Here is a 15499-nt window from a genome sequence, read left to right on the forward strand (position 1 = left end):
TTTCTCCTTGTCAGGAAGAAGCTTCTTTGGTGACACGTAGTATATGATTTTAGAACCAGAAGGAATGTTACAAATTATCTATCCAACCCCTTCATTTGACAGAGGCAGAACCCAGGCCCAGACAGTGTGTGACTAACCCAAGGTCCAACAGGAAATGAGAGGCAAGGCTGGAACTAGAGTCTAGGTTTCCTTTTTCCACCCTAGCTCTTCTCTAGGTCCTTATCTCTTGTTCTGCCTCCATTCAGCCTCGTTGGTAACTTGTACCTCACAAACTAGGTGTGGTACAGACATTGTTGCTACTCTGACAGTGGCTATAGACTTTCTGGCTGCTGGGATAACAGTGATTCTTGAACACAGAGACATTCTGTTTGTAGATATATTTTAGGAGACTTCATTATTATGACTGTGGGTATAATGGAATTTGGCAAAAGACGTCTCAAGCCCAGGTCAGAAAGATGATATAGACCAAGCCCTTTCCAATGTATTATGCCATTTATAATTCCCTCCCTGGCCTATGCCCCTCCTATAATTATACTTTTATGATTTTTGTGGGTTGCTGGTTTTTATCAGAAGAGGGGAGGAAGTGAGCATCTTCCAGGGCCTGATCAGGTGATCCTGTCTTTTTCTCATGGGTCCTTGATGGTCTATGGAATTTGTTCCAGCCGATAAGCACAGCAACCCAATCTTAATCAGGGACTTCCCAACATATTGGCACCAAGGATTTTGCTCATTTGTATGCATCTTCCCCATCCGAATTCTCTGATACCTAGAATTCATTTATTCACCTAGTGAAGAAAAATTTATCCACTTCCAACTAAGTGTCAAGTGCGCTCCAGACACTGGATTAAATGACAAAAACCCTACTTGCCTTCTTGCAATTTACAGACCAGTAGCAAACTCCAAAATTACGTATATACTACATAGAGTTAGAAAGCTTCACTTTACTCATGCAGTCTATCAAATCGAAGTCCAGCCACAAAAGAACTGTCCTAATGTAACCACCCAATGGGTTCTTCTTGCCTGCTGTCCAGATAGAGCTGATTTAAGACAGGGGAATTGGAATAGAGAGAGTTTAATTCATGCAGAGCCTGCTGAATGGAGATCAGAGTTATATTACTCAAATCAGTCTCCCCCAAAATTTGGAGACTGGGGTTTTTAAAGGATAATTTGGCAGGTAGGGGACCAGGGGTGGGGAGTGCTGATTGGTTGGGTCAGAGATTGTTGCAGGAAGTCAGGGACCCCAAACGGAGGGAGCGGCTGAAGCCACGGTAGAACATAAATTGTGAAGATTTCATGGACATTTATTAGCTCCCCAAATTAATACTTCTACCTGTCTTTACTGCAATCTCTGAACATAAATTGTGGAGATTTCATGGACACTCATCACTTCCCCAATCAATACTCTTGTGATTTCCTATGCCTGTCTTACTTTAATCTCTTAATCCCATCATCTTCGTAAACTGAGGACGATGTATGTCACCTCAGGACCCTGTGATGATTACGTTAACTGCACAAATTGTAGTGCATATGTGTTTGAACAATTTGAAATCTGGGCACCTTGAAAAAAGAACAGGATAACAGCAATGTTCAGGGAACAGGAGAGATAACCTTAAACTCTGACTGCCAGTGAGCTAGGAGGAACAGAGCCATATTTCTCTTCTTTCAAAAGCAAATAGGAGAAATATTGCTGAATTCTTTTTCTCAGCAAAGAACATCCCTGAAAAAGAGAATAGCCCCTGAGGGTAGGCCTCTGAAATGGCTGTCTTGTACAGTCGGAGCCGAAGGGATGAACTAAGCCCCGGTCTCCTGTAGCACTCCCAGGCTTATTAGGACAAGGAAATTCCCGCCTAATACATTTTGGTCAGACAGGTTGTCTGCTCTCAAACTGTGTCTCCTGATAAGATGTTATCAATGACAATGCGTGCCTGAAACTTCATTAGCAATTTTAATTTTGCCCCATCCTGTGGTCCTGTGATCTCCTCCTGCCTCCATTTGCTTTGTGATATTTTATTACCTTGTGAAGCATGTGATCTCTGTGACCCACACCCTATTCAAGCACTCCCTCCCCTTTTGAAAATCACTAATAAAAACTTGCTGGTTTTACAGCTCAGGGAGCATCACGGAACCTGATGACATGTGATGTCTCCCCCAGACATCCAGCTTTAAAATTTCTCTCTCTTGTACTCTTTCCCTTTATTTCTCAGACCAGCTGATGCTTAGGGAAATAGAAAAGAACCCACGTTCAATATCGGGGGTGGGGTTTTCCCCCAATAAGAGATAAAATCATGTGGGGTCAAAGTGGATTCTTCTTACTGTCTTCTGTTCCTAGGTGGGATTGCAGAGCTGGTTGAGCCAGATTACTGGTCTGGGTGGCACCAGTTGGTGCATCACAGCACAAGGTCTGAAAAATATCTTGAGCACCAGTCTTAGGTTTTATAATAGTGATGTTATCCCTAGGAGTAACTGGGGAGGTTTAGAATCTTGTGGTGTCTAGCTGCATGACTCCTAAACCATAATTTCTAATCTTGTGGCTAATTAGTTAGTCTTACAAAGGCCGCCTGGTCACAAAGTAAGAAGAGGGTTTGTTTTGGGAAAGGGCTATTGTTGTCTTTGTTTTAAAGTTAAACTATAAACTAAGTTTCTCCCAAAGTTAGTTCAGCCTTATGCCCTGGAAAGAACTGGGGCACCTTGGTGGTTAGAAGCAAGATGGAATCAGTTAGGTCAGATCTCTCGCACTGTCATAATTCTCCCACTGTCATAATTTTGCAAAGGCTGTTTCACTAAGAGATGACAGAAGGTGGAAAATCACCACATGACAACATCTATGAATAAAGAAAATCAAAATATTAGTGGTTTACATTTCATTATCTATTCATTATTAAGGAAAGAACTACAGAGCAAATTAGTGAGTTGAATTTGCCTTTTAACTAACTGCCTTGATTAGCTCAACACTAATCCTGTTTGAATGTTCTCCTTCCTTCCCTTCCTTCCTCCCTCCCTCCCTCCCTTCCTTCCTTCCTCTCTCTCTCTCTTTCTTTTCTTTTTTGAGACAGGATCTTGCTCTGTTGCCCATGATGGAGTGCAGTGGAACCATCTTGGCTCACTGCAACCTCCACCTCCTGGGCTCAAGGTAATCCTCCCATCTCAACCTTCCAAGGAGCTGGGACTACAGGCATGTGCCACCACAAGATGGGGTTTTGCCATGTTGCCCAGGCTGATCTTGAACTCCTGAGCTCAAGTGATCCACCCGCCTCAGCCTCCCAAAGTGCTGGGACTACAAACGTGAGCCACTGCACCCAGCCCTGAGTGTTCTGCATCTTAAGGTTCCCAAGAAATCTATAAACGCCCTAGAAGTGTGATTGTTCCCATTTTATATTTGAGGAAACAGGGCTGAAACAGTCAAATAACTGTTTTAAATAATTCTGGGCTGGGCAGAGTGGCTCATAGCCAGGAGTTTGAGACCAGCCCAGGCAGTATGGGGAGACCATGTCTCTACAATAAATAAATAAATATAATAATATTAAAAATAGGGAGTTTCAGAGCCTACTCTGGCTCAAGAGGCTGCCTGATAAAATAACAAAACAAATAAAATAAAATCACTTTGACTTTAGGAATATCTGTTTGAAGAGCCTATGCTATTATTTCTGTTCTCCTTCCCTTCTCACTCACCGTTGCCTGGGGGCCAGGGTAAAATCCTGCAATGAATATAAAAATAATATAACCTCCTTACTTTTAATAAATGTATTTCTACAGAATTGTGTCCTGATTTTATTTTATTTTATTTTATTTTTAATTTTATTTTTTTTTTGAGACGGAGTCTCACTCTGTCGCCCGGGCTGGAGTGCAGTGGCCGGATCTCAGCTCACTGCAAGCTCCGCCTCCCGGGTTTACGCCATTCTCCTGCCTCAGCCTCCGAGTAGCTGGGACTACAGGCACCCGCCACCTCGCCCGGCTAGTTTTTTGTATTTTTTAGTAGAGACGGGGTTTCACCGTGTTAGCCAGGATGGTCTCGATCTCCTGACCTCATGATCCGCCCGTCTCAGCCTCCCAAAGTGCTGGGATTACAGGCTTGAGCCACCGCTCCCGGCCTATTTTATTTTATTTTATTTTTTTGAGACAGTCTTGCTCTGTTGCCCAGGCTGGAGTACAGTGGTGCAATCTCAGCACACTATAAACTCTGCCTCCCAGGTTCAAGTGATTTTCCCACCTCGACTTCCCTAGTAATTGGGTCTACAGGTGTGTGCCACCACACCCAGGTAATTTTTGTATTTTCAGTAGAGATGGGGTTTTGCCATGTTGGCCAGGCTGGTTTCGAACTCCTGACCTCAAGTGATCCACCCGCCTCGGCCTCCCAAAATCCTGGGATTACGGGTGTAATAGAGCCACTGTACTCAGTCATGTCCTGATTTTATTAACACAGTTTTGGAAAAAGTGATCTTGACATCTAAGAAGATAATCAGGGGAGTAGAGATCTTTCTTAATGACATTGCATTTACTAAAAGCCTTTTTGGAGCAACATTTGGAAATAGAGTTCAGGAAAGGAACTCAGACTGGGCAGTACATTCAGTTGAGTATTGATAATGATAACAGTGTATATATGCTTTAAATTTTAGAAAATAACAAAGTCGTTTAAATTCATGTCTCAGCTGGGTGCAGTGACTCACAACTGTAATCCCAGCACTTTAGCAAAGGCTGAGGCAGGAGGATCCCTTGAGGCCAGGAGATTGAGACCAGCCTGGGCAACAAAGATAAACCACATCTATACAAAAAATTTAAAAATTAGCCTGGTGAGGTGGCATGCACCTCTAGTCCAAGCTACTTGGGAGGCTGAATTGGGAAGATTACTTGAGCCCAGGGGTTGGAGGCTCCAGTGAGCCATGATCATACTATTGCATTCTAGCCTGAGTGACAGAGCAAGACTCTGTCTCAAAAATCAGTTGAGGCCAGGCATGGTGGCTCATGCTTGTAATCCCAGCACTTTGGGAGGCCAAGGTAGGAGGATTGCTTGAACCCAGAAGTTCAAGACAAACCTAGGCAACATAGCAAGACCTTGTCTCTATTAAAATTTTTTCTTTTAATTAAAAAAAAAAACCCATGTCTTATGAGGAGGTCAGGCTTAACTTACTGGAGTTTTTTTAAAAAATGTGATTTTAGGCCAGGCGTGGTGGTTCACGCCTGTAATCCCAGCACTTTGGGAGCCCGAGGCAGGTGGATCATAAGGTCAGGAGATCGAGACCATGGTGAAACCCTGTCTCTACTAAAAATACAAAAATATTAGCTGGGCGTGGTGGCGGGCGCCTGTAGTCCCAGCTACTCAGGAGGCTGAGGCAGGAGAATGGCGTGAACGCGGGAGGTGGAGCTTGCAGTGAGCCGAGATTGCGCCACTGCACTCCAGCCTGGGCGACAGCGCAAGACTCTGTCTCAAAAAAAATAAAAATAAAAATAAAAATGAGATTTTGAAGTCAGTGACAAGATCCTAGCTAAGAAGCCAAATTTGAAGTGTTCATTTGGAGGTAAAAGATTTTCAAAGTTGCCATTTTGTACTGTTAACTAATTTGGAGGCTCAGTATTTGTTGAATGGATGGTCTGTTCATTCAATATGTATTGCCTTTACTATGCCCCACATTATGTGGATGGAGATTCAAAGGTGAAAATGTCAAGGTTTTTGCTTTTGAAATCACAGCTTAGTGGATGAAATAAATACTTCATTACAAAACAGCATAATAATCACTTTGCTAGTGGAATATACAAAGAACTATGGTATGAAAAGGTGAAAGTCTTTCTCACCTTGTTTTATCAACTAAAATAAGAATATTCCGGTTGATGAATGTCGATCTACTGTACTTATGGGGAATAAAAAAAAAAAAAGTTGACTTGGTAATTTAAAACACAATACATAGGGTGCAACGCCTATAATCCCAGAGCTTTGAGAGGCTGAGGCAGGAGAATCTGTTGAGGCCAGGAGTTTGATACCAGTTTGAGCAACAAAGCAAGACCCCATCTCTACCCACCCCCTCTGCCAAAAAAAGAAAAAAAGTAGCTGGATGTGATGGCTTATGCTTGTAGTCCTGCCTACTCAGGAGGCTGAGGTGGGAGAATTGCTTAAACCCAGGAATTCAAGGCTACAGTGAGCTATGATCATGCCACTGTATTCCAGTTTGGGCTACTGAGTGAGACCCTGGCTCTCAATGAAAAAGATGCATAGAGCTTTGCTTTACCAAGGGAAGAAAACTCCAGTCCACTAATAGAAAGGCCTCAGAATTCCTCCCAGATCTGACCATGTTCTTCCCATAGTGCTCTTTTCCTCTCTGATTATCTTTCTGTCATTCATCCCATTCTTCACAATTTGCTGACTGACTAGTCTATGGGAGTAATACAAAAGAAAGGATCATTGCCTTCTTTGGTAAAACAAAATGCAGACTCCCAAAGTTTAGTACCAGAAAGAAAGTGATATTTCATGAGGGAATCACAGTAACTCAGTCTTCTCACTCTGAGTCTTAACTTCCCTTTGGAGGTTTCATATTTGGGTTAGTACTGTCTCCACCATGCTAGCTTCTCCCCAGGAACATTTGGTTCAATCTGGGTTGGAAACATTTGTTTTCTTCCCTGAGAGCAGCTGAAATTTCCTTTTTTTTTTTTTTTTTTCATATAACTGAGTAGATTTAGAGCCACAATCTTTTTTTTTTTTTTCTCAGCAGTAGGGTGGCAGAAATATTGCCCACAATTGGACATCTGCTTCACAGTCAGAGGAAGCATTCTAGCCATTGTTATAATCTCCCCTTGGGTCAGAAGTGATTGACAGTAATAACAGCTAATCCTAATTCCATTATCTCATTTGTAGTGGGTTCAATGAACAAGACCCTCTCTATTCTTCAACAGTAACATTAAACAGCAAGCCGGTGTCATTTTCTTAGTTTCAACCAGTCAACTCATAGCCAATCTTGTGTCGTCTGCATTCTTATTCATGCCCCATACAGACACCACTGGATTATTTTGATGCAAATCCTAGATGTTACATAATCTCATTCATAAATATTTCAATAGACATCTAAAAGATAAGGACTGTCTCTAAAAACTTAAACACAGTACTGTTATTATACCTGAAAAGAAACAATAAGGTCTCACTATAACCAAATATTCTGACGGTATTCACATTTCCTCCATCAGCTCATAATTTTTTTCTGTTAGTTTGAATCAGCATCCATATGACTACTCAGTGCTTGAAATGCAGCTAGTCTCAATTGCGATGTGCTGATAATGTAAAAATACAACAAATTTCCAAAACTTAATAGAAAAAGATGCAAAATATTAATTATTTTTACATTGATTATACGCTTCAGTCATAATTTCAATGATTTTTGAGTATGTTAGATTCAATAAAAATATACTAAAATTGATTTCACCTATTCATTTTTACTTTTTTAATGAGGCTAGTAGAAAACTTAAAATTCTACATGTGGTATGCATTATATTTCTGTTGGATAGTGCTAATCTAAAGGATTGAGCAGGTTCAGGTTTGACTTTTTTTTGCAAGACTATTTCATAGGTGATGATGTGTTATTCCATCTGGAAGTACACAATGGGGGGCCATCTTTTTTGTGCTAAGATTGATCAGTGGTCCAGGTATTACAGCCGGATACATCCATGTTAAGTACACCATCAGCTTTTCATCCAATGACTGAACATTTATTTTTAATATATTTGATATTATTCTATTTCCTGGTTTGTATACTGATACTTAAAAGCCTTCCATTTATAATTTTCCATTTAGTGAAAATTCCATATGAATGTTATTTCAAATATACTATCGATCTCTACATATGCTTTGGACTAATGCTCTCCAACAGAACTTTCTGCAATGAGGGAAATGTTCCATATTTGCACTGTTCAATATAGTAGCCATATGTAACTACTGAGTACTTAAAATGTGTCTAGAGCAACTGAGAAACAGATTTTAATTTTAATTAAATCTAGATTTAAATAACCATATGTGGCCAATGACCACTGTACTGGACAACAGTTCTAAACTCACTAGCCTTCAGACTTTCATTAAAAGCTTGAACTAACATACTTTTTTCCCTTCTTGGAAGCTTGATACATATTCTTTGCTTTGCATGGAACAATATTCCCCAGACTCATTTCAAGGAAAACTCATTTCTATCCTAGAGGCCTCTCTTACTTCCTCAGATTCGTCTTTTACTTTTTCAGAGTGATCTTCCCTGGCCCTTCAATCTACAGTAAGTTAGTGTTTCCTATTATTTTTTTCTCATGAAAGTCTCCTTGTTTAATATTGATCCAATTTGGAATCATAATTATACACTCATGCGTGTGCATATTTATTTAATGTTTGTCTTTACTTTTTTTGTTTAAGAGAAAAGGCATGTAAATTTATTAATGTACAGGGCTGGGGACCATAGAATGATTACCCCAACCCTTCAGTGGGTTACAGAAGATTATACACCCTTTCTCAGAGGCAAAAGAGGAGATGGGTAATGTAGACAATTCTTTGAGGAACAGTAAATGATTATTAGGGAGAAGGAATGGACCAGGGAGACAGAAATTAACTTGTAAATGATTCTCTTTGGAATCTGAATGAGACCAAGAGGCCAGCTTTATCCTGTGGAAAAGCCCATCCAGGTATGGTTGCATTCTTCAGTCTTCTTTTCTGCAGTAGATAAGGAGGTAACAGAAGGCAACTGTGCTTCTTTTGGTAAGAAGCTTTCTTGGTCAGATCAGGAAATTCCAGAGAAAGTCCCTCCTTGGCAAGTTTATTTAGCGCTGGTGACAGCCTTGGTGCCCTCGGACACGGCGTGCTTAGCCAACTCCCCGGGCTGGCTCCCTGGGCTTGTTCCCCGGGCTTGGCCAGCTACCGGAGCGCTTGTTGTAATGCGCCAGGCGGGAAGCCTCACCGGCGATGCGCTGGATGTCGTTGACGAAGGAGTTCATGATCCCCATGGCCTTAGAGGAGATGACGGTATCGGGGTGGACCTGCTTCAGCACCTTGTAAATGTACACGTGCGTCTCCTTGTGGCTGCGCTTGCGCTTCTTGCCGTCCTTCTTCGGCGCCTCAGACACGCCCTTCTTGGAGCCCTTCTTGGAGCAGGAGTGGACTTTGATGGATCTGGCATGTCGCGGGCGAACTACAGGTCGAGGCGAACTAATAGCGACTCGAGAAAACGGGAAGCAATCTAACGTTTGTCTTTACTATCAAACTGTAAGCTTCATGAGATTAGGACCATATCTGCATCATTCATTATTATGTCTCTGGGACCAAGCACAATGCCTAGCATATATTAGGACTTCAATAAACAAAGGCAAAGTAGGGCGTGGGGCTGCAGCAGCAATTCTCTTGGGCTCTGGGTCTGGGAGCAGACAGTAGCATCTGACACTTCATATCCCTTAAAGAAGATCAAATGTATTCTATGACAGATAGGGAACCAGAGCCAGGGACTAGAGTGGGACTCCCTGACTTGTTAGAGGAGGTTGGGAAAAATGGTCTTGACGATCTTCCTAGGTGGGTAAACTATGCATCCCAGCCCAAATCCAGCCCTCTGCCTGTTTTGGTAAATAAAGTTTTATTGAAACACAGTTACATACATTTTTCTTTTCTTTTCTTTTCTTTTCTTTTTTTCTTTTCTTTTCTCTTCTCTTTTTGAGACAGAGTTTCTCTCTGTTGCCCAGGCTGGAGTGCAATGGTAAGATCGTGACTCACTGCAACCTCTGCCTTCCCAGTTCAAGTGATTATCGTGCCTTAGCCTCCTGAGTAGCTGGGATTACAGGTGTGCACCACCACACCTGGGTAATTTTTGTATTTTTAATAGAGACAGGGTTTCACCATGTTGGCCAGGCTGATCTCGAACTCCCAACTGCAGGTGATCCACCCACCTCGGCCTTCCAAAGTGCTGAGATTACAGACATGAGCCCCCCCATCTGGCCAGAGCACAGCTACATTCATTCTTTTACATATTGTCTGTGGCTGCTTTTGCGCTACAACAGCAGAGTTTAAAGTACACGCATGAACTGCATAACAATGTTTCAGTCAAGGACAGATACCAAGAGTGTGAAAACATAGGCCTGGATTAGGGCAACTGCAATTTCTAGAATTGTTAGTGATATTAGGAGCACTAAAGTTAGTGAAGTTGCAAGGAAATTAATGGTTGATAATGCTAGTGCGGCATTTCCGGGGGCATATATGGCTGTGGTCTCATAAGATTATAATGGAGCTGAAAAATTCCTATTGCCTAGTTATGTCATAGCTATCATAACATTATAGTGCAACACATTACTCATGTGTTTGTGGTGATGCTAGTGTAAACAAACCTACTGCACTGCTAGTCATATAAAAGTATAGCATGTGCAATATGAACAGTATATACTTGATCATGATTATAAATGACTATGTCACTGATTTATGTATTGACTATACTATACTTTTTGTTATTTTAGAGTGTGCTAATTCTACTGATAAAAAAAAAAAGTTAACTGTAAAACAGCCTTAGGCAAGTCCTTCAGAAGAAGGCATTGTTATTACAGGAGATGACAGCTCTATGCATGTTACTGCCCCTGAAGACCTTCCAGTGGGACAAGCTGTGGAGGTGGAAGACAGTGACATGGATGATTCTGACCCTGTGCAGGCCAAAGCTAATGTATGTGTTTGTGTCTTAGTTTTTTTTTTTTTTTTTTTTTTTTTTTTTGAGACAGAGTCTCGCTCTGTCGCCCAGGCTGGAGTGCAGTGGCCGGATCTCAGCTCACTGCAAGCTCCGCCTCCTGGGTTTACGCCATTCTCCTGCCTCAGCCTCCTGAGTAGCTGGGACTACAGGCGCCCACCACCTCGCCCGGCTAGTTTTTTTTTTTTTTTGTATTTTTTTAGTAGAGACGGGGTTTCACCGAGTTAGCCAGGATAGTCTCGATCTCCTGACCTCGTGATCCGCCCGTCTTGGCCTCCCAAAGTGCTGGGATTACAGGCTTGAGCCACCGCGCCCGGCTGCGTCTTAGTTTTTAACAAAAAAGGTTTTGAGCAAGTAAAAACTGAACTAAAAACAATTTAAATAGAAAAAAGCTTATAGAATAAGTATATAAAGAAAATATTTTTGTCCAGCTGTCCAATGTGTTAAAAAGTATCAGTAAGCTAAGATTAACTTATTGTTGAAGAAATAAACATAAAAATGTTTTTATAAATTTAGTGTAGCCTAAATGTGCAGTGTTTATAAAGTCCACAGCCTACAGTCTACAGTAGTATACAGTAATGTCTGCCACCTTCATATGCATTCATCATTCACTTATTGACTTCCAGTCCTGCAAACTCCATTCACAGTAAGTGCCCTAAACAGGTGTACCATTTTAAAAGGTACAGTAAAAATATGGTATAAAAGGTTTTTAGGACACTAATATAATTTTTTTTTTTTTTTTTTTCAGACATAATCTCGCTCTGTCACCAGGCTGGAGTGCAGTGCCACGATCTTAGCTCACTGCAACCTCTGCCTCCTGGGTTCAAGTGATTCTCCTGCCTCAGCCTCCCTAGTAGCTGGGACTACAGGCATGCACTACCATGCACATTTCACACTGATCTCTGCCCTCATCTTCTTGTGGCATTCTCTCTCTTCTCTCTTTCTCTCTCTCTCTGTGTGCATGTGTGTCTGTCTGCAAACTTCCCCTTTTTATAAGGATTATATTAATGCCTACTCTAATGACCTCATTTTAACTTGATTACCTCTATCTCCAACTAATGCCATATTCTGAAGTATTGGGGGTTAGGGCTTCAAGATATTTTTTAGGAGGGAGGATAGAATTTAACTCATAATGATGAAACGAACTCTAATCTGTATAAAATGGAAGACTGAATTAGAAAGATGAAGAGAGTATTGAGAAATTCACCCAAAATATACACCAGAGAGACAAAGATGTGTGTGCGTGTGCTTGTGTGTATTTATTCTGAACACATAGATGTGTATTTGTTTATCTATTTACTTCAGTTAAGATACAAGAATGATAGACTGAAAGGTTCCAACATTCCGGCATATCTAATAGTTTTATTGTAGAAAGCATTGGTGGCTGCCTACCCAGTTGCCATTGCTTTTTCTTCATCCTTAATAGCAGAATGTTGATTTTTCTTTTCAGAAAGACAATGCGCCTAACTAAAAATACTTAATTTCCCAGCCTCTCTTGCAACAAAGATAGTCATGTGACCAGTTCTGGACAATGAGGTAGCAGCAGAAGTTCCTAGGCTGATCGTTCCTTTCTTAGTACACAGTTAAAGTCCCATTAGGAGAAAGTGCTTCACCCCATAGCAGTTTGCCCACTACTCCTGACCTTAAGACAGAAGTCCCAGTTGATTTTTATAGAATAATTTAACAAACCTTCCACAAACAGATAATCTCTACCGTTTGAAAAATAGTGAGGAAAAGCACTCAATTCATTTTATGAAGTTATTATACTTTTGTAACAAAGCCATTAAAAAAAAAGACCAGTATTTCTCATAAATACAGATTTAAACATCCTAAATAAAATATGCGTGTGTGTATATATATGTACATTATATATATACATACATTATATATATATATATATATATTTCCCCCTTACCCCATGGCCAAGATTAATTGATCCCAAGAATAACACACAATCAATTAAGAGGAAAACATATGGTCAGTGTAACAGATACAGAAAATAGAAAGCACATTTGATAAACCTTTATGCATTCTCATATTTATTCATTTTAGGGGAAAAATGAGCAGAATTAGTGTTGGGAGTAGCAAGTTGCTATTACATAAAGTGTTCCTTTTATAGATGATGTTTGAGTAGAAGAGGTGAAGGAAGTAAGAGAGCCAGCCATGCTGATATGTGGGGGAAGAATGTTAGGAATATGGACTTTAAGATGGAAGCATGGGTAAGGCTTTTCAATTTATGTAGAAACAAACAACTAAACACAGCACCAAGGGATAGAAGACAATACTCTTAACTGCACAAAAAATGTCTATCAAAATCTTACAAACATTAATGATGAAGTTTTATTACACTATATTGTCACAACCATTCTACATTCTACTGAACCTATGAGACAATGCAATAAGATGAGAAAGAATGGAAGGTATAAAACTTACAAAGACATTCCAAAGCAGATCTTATTTGCAGTCAACATATTTGACTCCACAGGAAATCTAAGAGAATCTACACTAGTTCATTAGAAAGTCATTGAATGCTGCTAGATCCAAGATCAATATAAAAACATTTTATTTCTATATACCAGTAATAAGCAAATTGCAACTGTAATTGCAATGATGTATCGTCAACAATGGCAATAAAACTGTAAAGTGTTTAGGAACAAATCATACCCTTTGGAATAGCAAATTAAGTAGTTAATTTAAAAGACTGAAAACAATGTGGATAAATGGGAACTTTCGTATACTGGGAATGGGAAAGTAAATTAATACAACTGCTTTGGAGAGTGCCTTAGTCAATTTTTGTGTTGCTATAAAGGAATACCTGAGATTGGGTAATTTTTTTTTATAAAAGAGATTTTATTTGGCTCACGTTTCTGCAGGCTGTACAAGAAGTGTGGTGCCAGTATCTGCTTCTGGTAACAGCCTCAGGAAGCTTTCAATCATGGAAGAAGGTGAAGTGGGAGCCAGTGCATCATATGGTGAGAGAGGGAGCAAGAGAGATGGGGGGATAGCCCAGCACGGTGGCTCATGCCTGTAATCCCAACACTGTGGGAGGCCAAGGCAGGTGGATCACTTGACGCCTGGAGTTCCAGACCAGCCTGTCCAACATTGTGAAACTCGGTCTCTACTAAAAATACAAAAATTAGCCAGGTGTGACGGCACACACTTGTAATCCCACCTGCTTGGGTGGCTGAGGCGGGAGAATCGCTTGAGCAGGAGGCAGAGGTTGCAGTGAGCTGAGATCACGCCACTGCACTCCAACCTGGGTGACAGAGTGAGCCTCCCTCTCCAAAGAGAGATGGGGGAAAGTGCCACACTCTTTTAAACAACCAGAACTCAGAGGGGGAACTCGCTGATCACCAAGGGTATGGCACTAAGCCATTCATGAGAGATCCACCTCCATGTGCACAGTTCACAATAGGGTTGGTGCTCCTCTGAGAATCTAATACCTTTGCTGATCTGATAGGCAGTAATGCTCACTAGCCTGCTGCTCACCTCCTGCTGTGCAGACCCATTCCTAACAGGCCATGGACCAGTAGGGGTCTGTGGCCCGGAGACTGGGGACCCTTGTTCTACAGAATGTTCAGCACACATGCTGAAGGATACATATACAAAAATATTCATTGTAGCTTTTCAAAACAATAAAGATTTGATAACAAAGTAAATGATAATCCACAGGAAAATACTATGGTCATGTAGCCAATAAAGTAAATAAATGAACTACACTTACATGTATCAATTTATGTGATAAAAGCAAGTTTCATGTAAAAAAGAATAGTGCTTCGTATAAAGTTTAAAAGCATGACATCCAATATTATAGAGATACATGTGTAGGTAACAAAACACAAAGTGCGATGAAAAGGGGTAAACATTTGGCCGGGCATGGTGGCTCACGCTTGTAATCCCAGCACTTGGGAGGCCAAGGCAGGTGGATCACAAAGTCAGGAGTTTGAGACCAGCCTGACCAGCATGGTGAAACCCCGTCTCTACTAAAAAAAGAAAGAAAGAAAGAAAGAAAACTACAAAAATTGGCTGGGCATGGTGGCAGGTGCCTGTAATCCCAGCTACTCAGGAGGTTGAGGCGGGAGAATCGCTTGAACCCCGGTGACAGAGGTTGCAGTGAGCCAAGATCATGCCACTGCACTCCAGCCTGGGTGACAGAGTGAGACTCCATCTTAAAAAAAAAGAAAAGAAAAGGATAAACATTTAATGCCAGAAAGGGACTTCTCATGGGCATGGGAGGAGGAAAATGTTATAGGAGTTTACATATATTTGTAAAGTATCCCTTCTTTTAAAAAATCTGAAATAACTAAATGTTAATGTTTGATAAAGCTATTGGGTACAGGTATTCTTTTAAGTATTCTGAATGTTTGATGTATTTTACAATATTTTCAAAAGTGAGATGATCTTCCAGGAAGCTGACATTTTTTATCTCATGGACCACATCCAGTGTTGCATAACTTCAAGTTTCTGCCCAGTGAGTACTCCAATTCTCTCTTAGTTCTCTATCTCCCCTTTGGGAGTTAGTTTGAGGTCATGTCTGTGTAATCACCAGGGAAGAACAAAAGCCAGCTATTTATTTGTTCTCCCTATGGCTTTTTCTTTTTTTTTTCCTGACATGAATTAAAACTCATGTTCTGATTTCTATCCCCATGACGTTGCTCATCAATTGACATTATTAAACAAATACTTCAAGAACTTTGAAATTTCTTTTACGTTTCCTCAGGATGTGGTGATAATTGTGAGTAGAAAGACAGTCAGATGGGATTACCAGGCAAGCTTTTATTTTCTTCTTGATTGAAAGGATTTACTCCTCTTTTAGCTTCTCACTGAATCCT

The sequence above is a fragment of the Rhinopithecus roxellana genome, chromosome 1, assembly GCF_007565055.1.
Source record: "Rhinopithecus roxellana isolate Shanxi Qingling chromosome 1, ASM756505v1, whole genome shotgun sequence".
In the NCBI taxonomy this organism is placed as follows: Eukaryota; Metazoa; Chordata; class Mammalia; order Primates; family Cercopithecidae; genus Rhinopithecus; species Rhinopithecus roxellana.